This window comes from Alligator sinensis, unplaced genomic scaffold (assembly GCF_000455745.1).
Source record: "Alligator sinensis unplaced genomic scaffold, ASM45574v1 scaffold20_2, whole genome shotgun sequence".
In the NCBI taxonomy this organism is placed as follows: Eukaryota; Metazoa; Chordata; order Crocodylia; family Alligatoridae; genus Alligator; species Alligator sinensis.
In genome coordinates this window covers 2,937,444-2,956,066 of record NW_005842012.1, presented here as the reverse complement: position 1 = coordinate 2,956,066, position 18,623 = coordinate 2,937,444, and positions in this window count along the sequence as shown.

Here is an 18,623-nt window from a genome sequence, read left to right as displayed (position 1 = left end):
AACAGAAGCAAGTATTAAATTAATTCAGTTTGGCATTGCAAAATTCAGGGATGACAGTGTTGCTCATATGAATCTTTTTTGGCTGCTATGGAAAAAGAGGTGTTTGCATTGTGTTTGTAATCTCTCTTGGATTTCCTGTACAGTTACACCACAGCTTTTCATGAGAACCCTTGGGGTACGTACAGACATTCAGGGAAGCCTCCAATTCGATTTGGAGAGATTTGACAATTCAACCATAGACAGCTTTATATGTTTTTTCTACGTACCTCAAGATACCAAGTGTGGTTCGTAAACACTGCGATGGTGGGGTGGATGGAACATCCCAACCGAGTGCGGGAGGGGGGAGTCCGCGTGCTTGGTGGCAGACCCAGAAGTGGACCAGAAATACTTCCAGTCCACTTCCAGGTCCACTGTGGAGCACATGGGGACCACCCCCGATTCCCCGGCTTGGCGACTGGTGACTCTTGGGTCTGGGGGGGCACCTGGGGTCCCCCCATGGCTGATCGCTGAGCCAGAGGGGTGTGGGGGGTTTTCCCCATGTGCTCGGCAGCAGACCTAGAAGTACTTCTGGTCCACTTCTGGGTCCACCACCCAATGTGTGGGGGACTGACCCCCCCCCCCCACTCCCTTGGGATGCTCCATCCACCCCACCATCTCAGTGTTTATGAGCTGAGCCTGGTACCTTGAGGTATGTAGAAAAAACATATAAAGCTATGTCTATGGCTAAATCGCTGATTCTCCGAATCAGAATCGAATCTTCAGATTCTGCCAAATTGAATCAGGGCAGTGATCTGAATCAACAAATTGAATCACTGTCCCCCGAATCAGGCCAAATCTGAATCCAAATTGAATACTGCCCGCTTTGCACACCCCTACTTTATATACCCTTAAGGAAGCTGACTGTGCAGTTTTGGGAGGCTAGAAAAAGGAACTACTTCCGCCATTCCAAGGTAAAAATTCTATCTAAGCCTAAGTGCTTCATCATTTCTAGCTCTATACTTAGTGTCCTTGGAGTATGATTTTTCAGAACACCAGGTATTAGGCTGATGCCAGTTTAGGCTTTGCTAGTTTCTGTCAGACAAGGAGAATGAGTGGTTATGCGGAGAACACCCCCACTGTCATTTTTTTTTGTCTTCTCAGAATTCCCAGGATACAAGTTTTAGGAAACTTTCACAACTGCCCTAGTCCCTTTATGAAATATCAAGATCAAACCTACGAATTGTCCTGATCTCCTGAAGAACAGGAGTCCACAGCTTTGTCATTCCCCTACAGCAAGAGTTTACATCCAGCCAAACTCCTGAAATTCTCCCTTTTTGTTCCTGTTATGTTTTTGAACCTGTCGCCTCCATTGTCTGAACAAAAAAGATAAGTCTTGAAAACAAGTACCTGCTTAAGAGAAGTACAAATGATAAGATTAGAGTAAAGGCAGAAAGTTAATCTGAGCAACCTGGGTTGCTGAGCTTATCCCTGTTTTACCAAATGTCCCAGGTCCTCTGTTCCTTGTGCAAGGTCCTCCGTGCTCCTTTTTTCTTACCTTGAATGCTTCATCAACACTGAGAACATATAGTAAATAAAATGGCCAATGTATGGAGCCTAATTCTCATTTCTCTCTGGAATGAAGCAGGGGTGATTCCACTGAAGTTGTACTGGTGGTAATATTAGGATGAGTTTGTTTGATCAGAATCGGGCATATTATATTAACTCTAAGGTTTTTTTCTTTTCTTGAAACAAGGTCATTTTTAATTGTTTTAAAAAAATGCAATACAGAACTCAGAAATAAATATTTCTATCAACTGTATATGAATTATATACATCTCTCATAATAAGTAATAAAGGGGAAAAGAAAAAAAAAGAGGGAAGAGGGAGGGACAGAAGAAGAAAAAGGGAAGTGTGCAAGGACTAACTTTTTAATTACCAAAATGATCTAAGAATTCTTTCCAAATCACACTAAATGTTTCAATGCCATTATGCCTACTAAACATGACTCTTTCTGTAGATACTAGCTGTGGTATCTCACCATACTGGATCAGCCTTTGGTGTTATCTTGCTCTTCCAATGAAATCATATTACCCTGCATGTCCCTAATAAAGCCTGCTTTAAGAGTGCAATCTAGGAAAGATGCCATTTGAATTCCATATGGAATTCCCAAGAACACACATGTTTGCCAAAGTCATTGGTGCTGTGTTCAAAACACTGTTAACTCTAATTATAATTTCTTTCAAAAAAGAATTGATAGTAGGGCATGACCAAAACGCGACCAAATATTGCTTGCAATGCATCACATCTCCAACATGTATCTACTGGCAGTATACATAACTTTTTTAAGTTAAGAGGGAGATTAACTAAATGGCATGTCTGTGTACTTTCCCCTACATGTATATGGCATTATCAGAAAAATTCAAATCTCCTAAAGGCTGAAAGTTGTTTTTTTTGTTTTTTGTTTTTTTAAAAATGATTGGAGTTCAGTTTCCTAATGCTACATTTGAGAACTCAGATTCTCATTTTTTATTCCTTATAGTTCTTTCCATCAGACTCCTGGAAAAAGTCTAGTGGCTTCCAACTTTTATTTTACTTATTGTAACATTAGTAGTGGCATAAATACATGTTGGGCTTTTTCAATTTTTGGAAAAGGATTGAAATATGAGCCTTCTAAACCTGAATCTTAAGACAGACTTGGTATTATATTGTTTTCTCTTAATAGCTTTCCAAGCAACCACTAAGTGAAACTACTGCATGTTCAGCCTGATGTAATCTGAAGATCATTGGGTAAAATAACATTAGTCTGTGCTACTTAAACACACTCTGGAAGGCTTGAGGAGAAGAGGAAGGAAAATATTTGAGAAGATCAACTGGGCAAGTTCGAATACAAGTAACGTCACCTGAGAAGGATTAGAGTTTGCCAAAGCTTGACCTGAATGAGAGCCCTCATTTAAGACTTGTGTTCCTACCAGATCAGCTGCTAGTACTTTTTCCACGTGCAGTTTTCTACCAGCAGTCATACAGTGAAAGGGTCCAGTGATTTACTTGGCTTTAGTGTCTCAGCTGCAGTAAAGTTAAAAACAATCCCAGTTTAATATTCCTCCTTATTAGCTGCAGCTGGCTCTTTCTAATTACTAAAGTCTTAACATTTTTTTCATCTATACTCGGTAGCTTTTATCCTCACTTAGAGCTCAGTCTGCTCTAGTTAAGTTGCTCTTTCACTGAACAAGCTCTCCACATGTAATTCATATGTTTAGCTTTGAGTTGTCTCAGAAACTACTGGCGTTAACACTTTACACTTTAAAATCCAATGGAAAATGCAGATTACAGTGGTGAATAGGAGCAGTGTTTTGTCTCCTGCTGTCTTTATTTGTTTTCTGTTGTTAGCTATATCTGCTTCAAGGATGTGTGTTAGTATATACAGAGCCAGCCTTAGGGAAAATGGCACACTGGGTGAATTTGTATTTTGGCTCCACTCCCTCCTCCCTGCCCAAGTCAGTGGTGCTGCTGCAGGCAGAGGCAGAGGCAAGGGCTGGGGTGCAGCCTAGCAGGGAGACAGAGTGGCATGGTGTGCTAGGCAGGAGGGCAGGCAGACACCACTGCTGCTGTGAAGGAGCAAAGTTGATGGACTGGAGCAGGTGCCTCCCTGCCCATGTGTCCCCAACCCTGCTCCTCCTAAGCAGCATCTGGAGGTGGTGGGTGGGCTGGGCTGGGCACTGCTCCTCCTGCCTGGGGCGGGGATTGGTTGGGGCGGGGCAGGGGGAGAGCATTGTTGTGAGCACGGGCTGCCCACGTGTGTGTGCACGTGTGTGCTTGGTGGCAGTTGCCCACCCTTAAGGCCGGCTCTGAGTATGATTTCCCTGGATGAAAGGTACTAACTGATTAAATGATCTATGAAAAGATGTCTACTTAGATAAAATTTTTGCGCATTGTTTGCCTTTCTAAATGACTTTATTCTGGAGAAGCTAAAATTTTTTCCCAATGTCCCTGCAAAATTGGGGAGGTTCACTTACAGACATGGAGATTGAGACTCTGGAAGGGAAAGGCCTGTATTTTGGGGGTTTTTTTGTTTGGGTTTTTTTTACATTGGCATTGAAAGATGGGAGTTGGTAGTATTCCACACACTGAAAGGCACATGAGCAATGTAACTAGAGCAGATTGAAAATGAGCAATTTCTTTTATGAATATCAAGACTGTATGGCTATCATACGGACAACAAAGATTTTGTAAGGCTCTTGAACCTCATGCTTCAAGGCATAGACCAATCTCTAACTGCTAGAGGTGAGAATGAAACCTTATAGGAGGGGTTTATACCACATCTGTCTACTGGCAAGGATTTCCTAGGGTATTGTCTTTTATTGGACTGACTATATAGTTGGGATAAAAATAGACAAGCTTTTGAATCCAAGACATTCTTTCTCAAGTCTCTGATCACATGGAGTCAGGCTGGCTTGTCTAACTTTATCCCAGCTATGTAGTTGGTTCAATAAAAGACATCACCCTAAGAAGTCCTTGCAAGTAGACAGATGTGGCATAAACCCCTCCCATAAGGTTTCAGTACCCTAAGAAATCACTCTAAGAAATCTGTGCCCCTCATGATTTCTGGACCATCATGGCTACAACATCGCTACAATATCACTCTTATACTACTGTAACATCTGCCTACTGCAGGGTTTTTACATTGTCCTCTGAATTTGGTACTGACCTCTGTTAGAAACAGAGCACAACATTGATGAATCTTGGATCTGGTTGAGTATGGCAGTTCCTATATACAATTTTCATGAAAATCTCTTTGTACAGACAAATCAAAATTAAAACAAAACTTTAATTCTACATTTCACCAAATTCAGCACTGAAGTGCTACATACCACTTTCTTTGTTCCCTTTCCTTTCAAAAGCACTTGCAGTAGCTGTCAAACCTGACAGAAGTGCAGCTTAATGGCACACATCACATTGAATTTTGAAATGTGGCGGAGGAGTCCTTATTTCCGCTAAAGATTTATAGCAAGGCAGTTTGTTTGTTGGAGCCATTTTGGTGTTAACTTTCCAGTTTGAAATGGACACAGATGGCATTTAGGTCCTTGCTTTGCCATTTAACTGTTTTATATTTATTGGGTGTTTTAAAAATCTTTTAAGCAAACTAAATATTAATTATAAAATCTAAAAGTAATACTTGCTACTCTCCCTTCATAGCAATGGAATGATCTTATGAACGTTTCACTGCATGGGATAATTCCTCTTTTGTTTAGATGCTAGTGTTTAGGAAAGGGAGAAATTGAATTAGTTGAAAATTGTTGATTATATTCAAGTACATCCTAGAGAGAGAACTGTATTTAGTATACAGTGCTCTTTTACAGTGTTACTTAAATGCCTTGCATGGTTTGTGGTTTAGTGGTAAGAGCATAGGAGTCAAGATGCCTGGTTCTCCTACATCCTCTACAATACTGGTCAATACAATTACAGTTCCACATTTTTAACCCCACCCTTCCCTCTGCAAATACATAAATTTGCCTAAATATATTTGGTAAAAAGTACATTTTGTTTTTTGACCAGCTATGCTATTGACTTGCTGTGTGCCTGTAGGCAAGTCAGGAAGAGGCTGAGTTTTATTTTCTGCCCCCACAGAAATGCTGAGCAGGCACAACTCCAGTGGGAGCTGCAGGTGCTCTGCACATCTGTTAACTCAGCTCTAGGTCCCCATCCCTCAGTTCTGCATATGTAAAATGAGAATGATAGCACTTCCCTCACTCACAGAGCTGCTGTGAGGCTTCAGTTATTCCACGATTTCCATGGATGAAAGGTACTAACAGATTAAATGAAGCTGATTTAGTACTTGTTCTACAAACCCCAGCCTGTGGGCCAGTACTGGCCTGCAGAGCCATCTTATGTGGCCTGTGAGGCTCTCCACAGGTCTGAAAATTTGGTGGTGGAGGAATGCTGGCAACAATTGCTGATCCTCTCTGCTGCCAAAATTTCCAGCCCCATTGGGAACCCAGCAGGCCAGATAGTGTAGCCCTGTGTGTTATATTGGGCACTCAGGGCCTGATATAGGTACCAATTTCAGCACAGTGGGCTGGGTGGAGGTGGTGTGGCCTGATCCCAGTGTGCTGGGTTAGGTGGAGGTGACATGGGACTGATCGGGGCATACAGAAGTGGCATAGGGCCCAACCCAAATGTATGGGGCCTAATCCTGGTGAAGTGCTGATCCTGGTGTCCATGGCTTGATCTGGCCTGCCCGCTGGCCCCACAGTATTCATTGGCCCATGGGACAAGCAGGTAGAGCACCACTGGTATGATTCATTTAAGTCTGTTTGGACAGCTTGATACTTTAAAGCAGCATGTGAAAAATAGACACATTTCTCAGTGGTTAATTCTGGTAAAAGCAAACATTATCAGAAAACATGGAACCGGGAGGATTAATGTCCTGCTGTTTCAGAGACCTTTCAGAGGCATTTTTTTCCTGGTTATGTCTCATTATTAGGGGTACAACTGGGATGTAGACAGTTGGAGCTTGACCCTATGGGGTCACAATCCAGAGGATCAATAATAGGCAACTGGGGAAGCAGAGGTCCAGGAGTCCTCTAGCATCAGGAATCAGGGGATCAGGAGCAAGTGTGTTGATAGATTGAGTCTATAAGAGCCTCAGATGTAAGCAGTCACCCTAGGAATAACAAGCCAACAGGGGGTCAGGAACAAGAGGGTGTCACTTGGCCAGTGTCACTAGGCTGGTGTCACTAAGCAGGACTTCTGGAGCAGGCAACACTAGCTGTAGAGGACTGGGACATGGGCAATCACCGAACAAAACAACAAATCAGGAGTTGGTTGGGAAAGGACAGGGGACTGGAGCACAAGGGGTCCAGGAGCTGACATGGCAGTCTGGAAAGACGGGGTCTGGTAGGAACCAGGATGAAACCAGGAAGCAGGGCCCAGGGACAAAGGAAACTAGGAAACAAACAGGGGATCAGAAACTCAGGACTAGATAGGGAGGTATTTGCCCTGCTGAGTAGCCTGTTGGGTACATAAAAGAAGCAGGCAGCCAGGCTCATGGGAACAGCAACGAGTGTTGAAGGGGTGGGTGCACCCCTGCTCCCAGCTCCCCTCCACTGAGGCAGACAGAGTGGGGAATTTTAAGGCCCCATATCAGATAAGACTCCCACCTCCTTGTCCCCCTCCCTCCACTGTCAGCCCCCTCTCCCCTCCCCTCCATCCTCTACAGCATGTTCCCTCCACTCCCATTCCCCTCTCCCCTCACTTGCTGTTGGCACTGTTGCTACTGTCCCCAGCTGATTGGGGAAGGGGGATAGGGTGGTCACTGATGCATCCCCAAAATATAAGATGTCTCCTTGGTGAGTGGGGAGGAACCACCGGCCCCCTCAGCCAATCAGTGGTGAGAGGTGGGGCTGCTGCATCCTCAGCCAATCAACAGCAAGGGGCAGGGCCACTACAAAAAGGCCACCTCCTTTCCTCCCTCCTTCCCTCCCAGGCTGGCTCAGAACCCCTATCTCTAGGCATAGCCACTACAGTCGCAAGGACAAACGACTGACATGTATTTCCATCTGAAAAACGGGTCTTTTTGCAATCTGTTCCTCATTTAGAAATGGACACGGGACAAAGACTTTAAAAACAGCAGTCCGGTATAAAACAGGACCAATGGCCACTCTGTTTGACCGGGGGAGGGGCAGGGGGACAGGGAGCGGGGTTTCAAAGCTGCCCCTGCCCCATTCTAGCCAGGAACAGTGGTGGCAGCAGCATGTGAGTTCCTCCTCCCTACCTGGTCTCCCTCGGTGTTCCCTGCCCACCCAGGAGCAAGTGCAGGGTAGGGGAGCCCACCTGCCACCATCGCTGCTGTTCCCTACTGAGCCTGGCTGCAGTGATTCTGGAGCCCCTTCCCCTGTAAAATGAATTGGGAGGGTTTTGGGGTGGAGGGGAAGGGCTCCAGTGTTGCTCCTGGTTTCATCCAGGAAGAGCAGCAGCTGCAGTGGGTGGGTTCTCCCATGCCATGCTTGCTCCCAGGCTGGCAGGGAACACCAGGAAGAGAGGAGTAACCCATCTGCTGCCACCACTGCTGCTGGCGTCCGCAGCTGAAGCAAGGCAGAAGCAGCTCACCAAATGCATTATTTTCACTGACAAGTACCAACTGAACACTGAATATACTAAACAGGGAATCAGGGTACCCCTATAAACCAAATATCTCTTGTTTTGTTATGGAGAAAAATGTTTCTACTGGCTGTAATTTTAAAAGGGACAAGAGATTTAGGGAACCTCAATTCTTTTTTGAGGTGGGATAGTGTAAAGTACAGACATTTTCAAAGAGGCTTAATCTTCAGAATATTCTGGGTATCTATCCTTTGATGATCAGATTCTTCCTCATTTCTGTAGTTGAGCACCCAAATCTTTACTTTTGAAAATCTTGCCCTGTGTTTTTAGCCAAACACATGTGGAAGACACATTGAATATGACAGACACATTCGTTTTCAAAATTCGGACATGCCATGCCTGACTTATTGGGCACTATTGCTCCTTTCTCTCTGTAAACTGCCTGCATCCTTCCCTTTAATTCTGAACCATCTGTTCCTCACCTTTTTTTGTGTGTAACAAATGTTGTAATGCAAGCACCATTTTCTTGTTAGATGTAATATTTATGAAGGAAAAGCTGGACTGATTTTAGGACCATATTACCCTCTTCAGAGAATTGTATATTCAACAGCCATTTATCAACTGTCTTCTTGTTTTAATTTGTGTTTGAAGAGAATTGAATACTAAATATCCAACCTGTAGGGTTTTTTTTCATTTGTTACCTGGCTTCCATGGGAGACTTTGATTCAGTTAAAAGACTACAGCCAGTAACGGAGAGTATTTTATGTTGAGAGGAAGACTGCTGTGGGATCAAAGCTGCAGCTCTACTTTGTGCTATTTTCTAAAAGGCAGAGAAGTGCCTCTGAAAAGCCAGAAGATAGCATTCAAATTGACTTCCTTATGTCTAGTTAGAGTACCCTAGGTATGATTTCTATGGGTGCTTGACACTTGGACAGGTGGCTTTTCTGAGATATGATTAAGTGGCTTTTATGAGTAATGTCCAAACGGCATGCATGTAATGAAGGACAGTGCTTAAGGCAGTGGTTTCTAACCACTTTAAACTCAAGGAACCCCTCAAAATGCCAGCTTTTTCACTTATATTTTTGACTATGGAAAAATAATAGAGCCAAGCTTTTGTTGCAATAAACTCCAAAAGATCACAACAGGTGAAAATTATTTTGATACTAAGATTCCTATTTGAAATCTCTGGGTTTTTGGAATCGTGTGAAATTGTTTGCACACCTAACAGTGCTAACACTGAGAAAAGGGATCCCTTAGTTGAGAATCACAGCCTTAAGGGAAGGAATTCCTGTGTGTGTGTGTTATTGGAAACAGTGAATTTTTGTTGTCCTGTCCACACACCAGTTTGGACTGTGGAAGACCTCTGCTATCTAAGTTAGGTAAGCTTGTGCTATCTTATTTTTATAGGTCTTTTCAAAAGTGAAATGGTTAAATTAGACTAAGATAAAATAATTTATAATATATCATTGCTTTCTATGCATAGCCTTGGTCTATAGTAGCATAAGGATTGAGTGGGACACCATCTCTGGGCAGCTGGGGAGGCCAGTTCAGAGGCGATTCTGGGAAATGTAGTTTCCACTGGTGTGGGAAGATGTCAGTTCATTTCTTTGCTTTTTAGCTGCTCAGCATGCTTGGTGGTAGCAAAAAAATGGGGTCATATGTTCCCTTAGCATCATCAAACTTCAGCTGCTGCTCCTGTGCCACCACCGCAGCTTCTGAAGCCAGAGCTGGAGCCAGAGGCATGCAAGAAATCTATAGAGATCCCAAAAAGGGGGAAGGCAGGATTGCCCAAGGTGCAGTATTGACTACTTATGCCTTTGTTGGCCTATCTCTCTCTTGGTTACTGCAGTCTTCCTTACTGCATTTCTGTTCTCCCTATAGTCTACATGGGATTTGACTTGCTAAGATCATCTTGGGGTTTTTGCCATCTCTGTGTCTATTGGCTTCTTTTCCCCACTGTGAATACTTGTCACTGGCTTTGTGTGTTTCCTTTGCCTCTACCAAATTGAGGCCTCATCTCTGAGATTCTATGTAATTCTATCCCTATCTACAACTTTCCTCCTTATCTTATTCTACATTTCCTTTCACTCCTCGAATGGAGGGTCATTTTGGTGATGATTCAGTCATTTTGGTTGATGTTTTCCCAGTTCTGTAAGGAAAACGAGCATGAATAAATATTTCTATTTTTTAAATGAAAATCTATTCGTGGACATTTGAAATTTCCAACAAAATATATTTGGCACTAATTTCTGATTAAAAAACTCCAATATGTATGAAATGCAAAATGCAGTAATTCAGTTTCAACAAGAGGACCGCAGAGGGCTCTGGATAATGCCTTGACAGTAGCCTGGTGGTTAGAGCACTTTGCCAGGAAGCAGGAAATACAGATTCAGTGTCCCTCTAGGTGGGAGGTAGAGAGGCTAGAACTTGGGTTAATTTCCTAACCCACGGGTTGGCAATGCTTTTGGGCAGAGCATCAAAAAACACCACCAACCTCGACTTGTAAGATGTTTGAATGCCAGAGGTGGATGGCAGGGGAGCCATGAGGGGGCTGATCCTTGTTGTGGCAGTGCAGCCCCAGCCCCTTTCCTGCCATCCACCTTGATGTGTGAGTGCCAAGCAGAATGCCTTTGTGTGCCATTTTCTGGCACCCATGCTGGGGGCTGCCTTCCCCTCTCCTAACCACTAGGCTTTTGGCTTAAAACATAGGAGGGTCCTCCTTTGACATGGTTTTTCCCAGGCTACAATTTTGAGATTTACTTAGCCTAATGTGTGCTTGGCCTGGGTGAGCACATAGCATCATGTACCTGCCCAACCAGAGTGTAGTGCTACAAGGCTGAATCACAGACTGTACGTAAGTGCCAAAAGCTGCAGTTGTATGGCTGCAAAATTTCCATTTAGGTTCATAAAGTGAAACAGGATTCTGCCCTATGTTCTTCAGGACAAAGACCATGGAGAACTTTTGGCCCTATTCAATCTATGACAAAATTCCCCACTCACTTTAAGAGGGGGGAGGTAGAATTTCACTTTGATTCTTAAACACTTTGTAGAACATTGATTATGAAGATATGTTGATATTGTACTCATGAATATTTTCCCAAATTTCACTAGGGATGGATATAAGCATAAGCAAAGTTACTTGTTTGCAAGGCAGATGGCATTATCTTAAAATCAGAGGATAATACAAAAGTAGAGTCATAAGGGACCTCATTAGGTCTAGTTCAGTCCCCTGCTCAAGGCAGGATTTTCCTTGATTAAATCATCCCAGCCAAGTGCCTAACTTGCTTTTGAAAATTTCCAGGAATGGAGATTCCACAATTTCTCAAAGTAGCCTTTCCCAGTGCTTGACCTCATATTCAGACAGCTCTTCCTAATCCTCAACCTACATTTCTTCTGCTGCAGCTTGAGGCTGTTGTTCTTAGTCCTGTCCCCTATGGCCACAGAGCAGTCTTGTCTCGAACCTCTTTGTTAACTCTCTTCAGGAACTGGAAGACTATTACCAAATTTCCCCTCAGTTTTCTCATCGTCAGCCTAAACAGTCCTAGTTCTTTTAGCCTATCTTCATAAGTTATGCTTCCCAGGCCCCTAGTCATTTTGTTGCTCTCCACTGGCCTCTTTCCAGTTTGTTCTTTCTTGAAGTGTGAGGCCTAAAACTGGACAGAGTACTCCAGGTGTGACTTCCCCAGTGCCAAATAAAGTGGAAGAATCACTTCCTTTGACTGCAGTGAAACTCCTGTTAATACAACCCAGTATGCCACTTGCTTTTTTGCAAGAAGAACGCACTGTTGGCTAATATTCAGTTAATAGTCTAAGTTCCAGGTCTTTCTCTGCAGTAGTACACTCTAGCCAGTTATTTCTTAGGCTGTAAGTTATTAAGGTTAATAACTGCAAAAACCTTCCAAACTTCCAATTATGCATTCAGTTTTTCTCTCCCAAGTGTAGGATTTTGCACTTGTCCTTGTTGACTTTCATCTTATTTTTTTTTGCGGGGGGGACGGACCATTTCTTCCATCTGAGTAATTTTTGGTTGCTACTCATTGGAGGGTCCTCCTTTAGCCTTCATGTATTAGCTAAGTGTGCACTGAGTCCCATTGTTCAAATAATTAATGAAGATGTTGAACAATACCAGACCCAGGATAAACCCCTGAGGAGCCCCACTTGATACTCCGTTCCCACTCATTGATGACTGCTGATTGAGTATGATGATCCAACCATTTATGTGTTCACCTTACAGTCTGTATTTCTGTATCTTGTTAATGAGAATGTTGTGGGAGACAGTGTCAAAAATTTTGCTGAAGTCAAAATATATCACATCCACTGCTTCCCTTCCCCCTGCCCTGAGCTGAAGAAAATCAGGTTGGTCAGGTGCAACTTACTCTTGGTGAATTCATGTTGGCGCTTTCTGATCACCTTGCTCTCCTCTAGGTGCTTTAGAACAGATTACTTGATGCTGCATGATCTTTCCAGGTATTGAGGTCAGGCCGAGAGGTCTGATTCTCCAGATGCTCCTTCCTCCCTTTCATAAAGATGGGTACTATGTTTGCCTTTTTCCAATCACCTGGGATCTCAAAAAATCTCCATGAGTTTTCAAAGAGTGTAGCCAATGGGTCAGAAATTACCTCAGCCAATTCTTTCAGTACCTTGGGTACATCCCATCCATCCCTACTGACTTGAAAGTATCTAGCTTGTCTAGGTAATCCCTAATCTGTTCTTTCGTTACTCTGGGCATTTTGTTTTCTTCATTGTCTTTGCTGACAATTGTACTAATCATTTGGTAGCTGATTTTATTTATGTAAACTGAAGTAAAAAAAGGCATTTAATCCTTCAGTTTTCTTTACATCATCTGTAACTAGATAGCCCTCTGCATTCTGTAAGGGACCTATGGTTTATTTGGTCTTTCTCTTACCTTTGACATACTTGTAGAATCCCTTTCATTACCTTTCATGTCCCTTGCCCAGTTCCATCTCAAATTGTGCCCTGGCCTTTCCAATTTTCTCCCTGCATTCCCATGCAATATTCTGATACTCTTCCCTAGTACCATGGCCAAGTTTCCACTTTTTGTCGAATCCCTTTATAAGTTTTAGCTCATTGAAGAGGTTGCTGTCTAGCCAGGCTGGTCTCCTGTTGAACTTCCCTTTCCTCTGTTCTTTCAGGATAGCTTGCTCCTGTATCTGTAATATTGTCTCTTTAAAGTACAGCCAGCTATCCTGGACTCCTTTTCTCCTCAGGCTTTCCTCCCAGGGAATCCTGCCTACCACTTCCCTGAGGTTGTTTAAAGTCTGCTTTTCTTGCAGTCCAGTGTCTTTATTCTGCTTCTCTCCTTTCTTTCTCCCCTTAGGATCTTGAACTTTATCATCTTGTGGTCACTGTTTCGCTTTCACATTCTCAACCAGCTTATCCCTGTTTGTGAGCAGCAAACAGTGAGAAAAGCTTTCTGCCTAGTTAGCCTCTCTACCACCTGTACCAAAAATGTATCCCCAAAGTACTCCAAGAATTTTCTGTGCTGCTTTTGCGATGCTGTGTTTCACTCCGAGCAGATGTTCCAGTAATTAGTCTCCTATGAAAACCAGGTCCTGTGATTTGGAAACTTCTGTCAGTTGTTTAAAGAAGGTTTGATCTACCTCCTTCTCCTGGTTCGGTGGACTATAGCTGCTCTTCCCTTCTAACCTTAGGCTTTCATCAGGCCTACTTTCCACCCCATGCTGCACCTCAAAACACGTGTGTATCTATTTTATATATGGGGCACAACCCCATCCTTTTTCTCCCTGCCTATCCTTCCTGAATAGGTTATACCCATCCATGGAAGTTCTCCAGTCATTTGAACTATCCATCACATCTCTGTAATCCCAATTACTTCCTAGTTCCTTAATTATACTAGGACCTCTAATTCTTCCTGTTTATTCCCAAGCTTCTCACATTAGTATATAAACATTTCTATTTTCTCCCTGAGCACAGTTGATTATTACTCATTATAAACTGTGTTGGTCTTGGATGCCTTAGAAATGACCTAGGTAGACTGGAGCAGGGACTGTGTCTTATGTCAGCAACATGCTTGGCACTGTATTCCACAAAAATTACATGAAGAGGCTTTCTGTTATTTTGCTGGGTTCTGCTATTTTGTTTACCCCTCACATCAACAGAATCTCAGTAAGTAAAATCAAATGGGCATGAATGAGAATTATTAAATAAAAAAATGTGGTCTTGTTTGAATTGGGGATATGCTTTAGAGTACAAAGATGTTATGAACTGTGCCCTTTCCAGCTTCTTAGTAGATAAGAACTACTTCATATTTTATTAGAACAATTTGGCTCCTGATGTGAACCTGAGACCCGTTAATCCTATAATATAGTGGATAGAATTGGAAAAATACAGGATGCAAATATGGTCTTCATTATGCACTTTAATAGCAACCAGATATATAATGTGCATTCTGTAATATGGTAGTCGGAATGTAGTATGCAACTAGCAAATTGTTGACAAGGCTCATCTGCTATTCATTTATTCAGGAGTCATGAGCAAAAAGTCTTAAGAAATTTCAACTGTTTAATATTATACATTGATGCCTATCAGAACTTGCAGTATATTTCTTAAAAAGATAGGGCCAGTAGGTTTATTGCCTTCAGTTACAGTGATGGATTTCGAAGTAGGAAGCAAGACAACTTGTAAATATATGAAAAGCAGCTCTACAATGACCCTTTCAGCAGAAATGGAGGCTCTGAATGTTCAAGCTATTCCATTTGGCAGTGCAAATAACTGCAAAAACCTTCCAATCTATAAAATATTAAATATTTCTAACTCTGTTCCTCACCTACCCCTGAAATTGTTAACTGGAGATCAGATGTCTTTATAAAAGAGATTCTCTAGCTTACAAAGAAGTTATTTTGCTTCCTGCTGTTCACTTATGTAGTAAGGTAGAATAATTCTCTTCTCTGCAGGGATTATGGAGTGGTATTCCATGGCATGCACTATGCAGGAAATTAGGGAAGATGATCATAATGGTTCTTTCTGGCCTTAAATTCTATAAGCTAGTTAAACTGGCAGATGCTTAGAGTAAATTGATACTACATATTGCTCAAAGTAGATTTATATAATGAATTCACTGTAGAAGTGTCTTTAAATAGTTTGATTTATTACAAAAAAAAAAAAGAATAGGAAACCTGAAGGCCAAAGGCCCGATCTGCAAATGTTTTGCATGTTAGTGATTTTTAGTCATGAATATTCTCATCCAAGGTCAATGAAAATCAACTTTTGTGAAGTTATATGCAAAGTGGTTTCATAACATTTTCTCTCAACATATTGGTTTGTAAGTGGGAAATGACTGTGACTAAGAAGATATTGAGTGCGTCTATAAGAGATACTTTCCTCGAGCTTAGACCAAATAACTGTGCGGTAGGTGTTATCGTCTACATGTGCAGAGGCTTACTGTGCAGTAATTTGCTCTAATTGTGAGTAAATTTGCTACCTGTAAATACAAGGAGCAAATTTACATGAGAGTAATTACTGTGTGTACTACAGTATGTGTAAACAACCAACTGGGAGAAAATGTGCTCCTGGTCAGCTGAGCAGCAGGGAGTGGGAGATCGCTCCCTGCCACTGGGAGCTGCCTGCTGCTGGGGCAGGCTCTGCCACTGGAGCCTAAGTAGGGACAATGTACCCCTGCCTCAACAGCAGGGAGCCCCCAGCCCCACCTCCATGATCATGGAGTTGAGGCTGGGAGATAAGAATTGTGGAGCGGGAGCTGGGAGCTCCCTGCTGCTGGAGCAGGGGAACTCCCAGTGGCCTGAGTTCCAGTAGCAGAGGCCACCCCAGCAGCAAGAAGCTCCCAGGGGGTAGGGAGCTATCGCCCAGCCTCCGCCAAGTGACAGCTGTGTCTTGGCCCTGTGCTCCTTGCCAGCCCCTGGGTTAGGACCCAAGGGGAGCCTAGATCTCCCCCTGGCTGCTGCTGCAGGGGGCCAGTGCAGGGCTGGTGGGGGAGGAGCAGATTGCTGCCATGAGCAGCAAATCTGCTTCCACTTCCCCACACATGTAAACATCTGCCTGGGATGAGTTTTACTTTAGAGTAAATTCATAGATTGTAAGGGACTGGAAGGGACCTCATAAGATCGTCGGGTCCAGCTCCCCTGCACTAGGCAGAAAAGACAACTGGGATTAGGTGACCCCAGCGCGATTACTGTCCAGTCTCCTCTTGACAATTTCCAGGGTAGGTGATTGCACCACCTGTGGAGAGAATTTATTCCACCATATGGACACCCTAACCATGAAGAAGTTTTTCCTAGTGTTAAGCCTGAAACAGTTGTCCAGGACTTTTTGGTCATTACTTCTGGTTTTCCCCAAGGGTGTCCTGGTGAACAGCTGTTCGCCATCCCTTGATGTATTCCCCTGATATAGCAGTAAGCTGCTACCAAGTCCCCTCTCAGCTTTCTCTTTTTTAGGCTGAAGAGCCCCAAGTCCTCAGCCTTTCCTCATATGGCTTGCCTTGCAAGTCTCTGATCATATGGGTGGCTCTTCTCTGAACTCTGTCAAGCTTTTCCATGTCCTTGTTGAACTGCAGCACCCAGAACTGGATACAGTACTCCAGCTCTGGTCTCACCAGTGCTGAGTAAAGCAAAAGAATCACTTCCTTGGTTTTGCTTGAGATGCATCGAGTATTGTTTGCCCTGCTGCCTACAACATTGCACCAATAGTCATAAGTAACGTGTAGGGGGACATAGGGGGGAACATGCCCCCCTGAGATTGGCCCTTGCCAGCCAGGGAGTGGGGGGCAATGGCCGATGCCCCCCAAGAGTGTGGGGGCGCAGAGAGAAGCATTAGCGGCACTTCCTGGTTTCTGCACTACCTCCCCACAGGCGGTGATTGGCTGCTGAGAGACCCTCCTGCCCAGTTGCTGATTTGGCCACTGGTGCCCCAGCCCAGGATCAGGAGGCACCAGTTGCCCATGCCGACAGCTCATGTTTATACTGTGGTCTGTTATTACCCCAGTTCCCTTTCAGTTGTCATGCTAGTCAGTTTGGCACCACTGAGCCTGTAAGTATGTTGGGAATTGTTCGTCCCCAGATGGAGCACTTTACCCTTCTCAATGTTGAACTTCATCTGGTTCCAATCTGCCCAACTTGCCAGCCTGTCTAAGTCCAGCTGCATCTGCAGCCAATTTTCAAGAGTGACCATGCTTCCCCATAACTTGGTGTCATCTGAGAAGTTGGCCAGTGAGCTCTTCACCCCCACATCCAAATCATTGATAAAGATGTTGAAAAGCAGTGGACCAAGCACGGACCCCTGAGAGAAACCACTGGCCACTTCTCACCAAGACAACACACATCCGTTCAGTAGAACTCTCTGGGTCCTACCCTGCAACCAGCTTCCTACCCACCTAACTGTCGAGCAGTTAAGCCTGCAATCTTCCAATTTTCCCATGAGAACATCATGGGATACCAGATCAAAGGTCTTTTGGAAGTCTAGATATACAATGTCAACCTCTTCTCTCTTATCCAGGTGGCGAGTTACCTGATCATAGAAACAAATGAGATTGGTAAGACAAGACCTGCCCACGACAAAGCCATGTGGCTGTCATTCAGAATCGTACCTTCTGCCAGGGTATTGCACATCGACTCCTTGATGAATTTTTCCAGGATTCTCCCTGGGATAGAAGTTAGGCTAATTTGCCTATAGGTGCCCAGGTCCTCTCTCCTCCCCTTCTTGAAGATGGGCACAACATTGGCCCTCTTCCAGTCTTCAGGGACCTTCCCCAAGTGCTATGAGTTTTGGAAGAGTTTCACCAGAGGTCTCACAATGACATCAGCCAGCTCCTTCGGCTCTCTCAGATGAAGCTCATTTGGTCGTGCTGACTTATAAATGTCTAACTTTTCTAAATGATCACATACTATCTCAGCGTCAACAGTAGGAAGGTGGTCATTCCCACCAGGCCCATTCTGAACCTTATCTAGTATGATTTTCCCCTTAGTCCAGTGAAATACCAAAGCAAAGTAGTCATTCAGGAGTTCAGCTTTCACCCTCAGCGTGACCCTCGATTTCTTGTCACGCTGAGGGAGAACCATTCTCTCAACTCTTGCAAGAGTGGCTCTCCTAGCGTCCCTGACTTTGGAAGTTTCTTGTGTGCCAGTCCCTGGGCATGCTCCAGTCAGTGTTTCTCTGTCCCCTGGCAATCTTAGTTTAAAGCCCTATTACTCTAGAGTAAACACACCCTGGAGCATTTGCACATGTAGACATGTGCACTGTATATAGATTGTCTGCACTTCATACTACTTAGTGATAGCTGAATGTTTGTCAGAGATGAAACATGAAAACTTGGTGTTTTGAATACAGTTTTCACTTTCCCATTCAATGCTTTTTCTTTTGTGTTTTCATGTACCCTAACAAGGCATTAGATTCCATAGCTTTGCACCTGTAAAGTGGCAATATTATGGTCAATGAAGTCAAAATGTGTGACCAGCACCACAAATGGTAGCCTGCAAATTTATGTGATAGCAGGGATTGCAGAATAGAGCCCATTATACTCCACCAAATTTCATATTGTCCAAGCAGATTTCTCT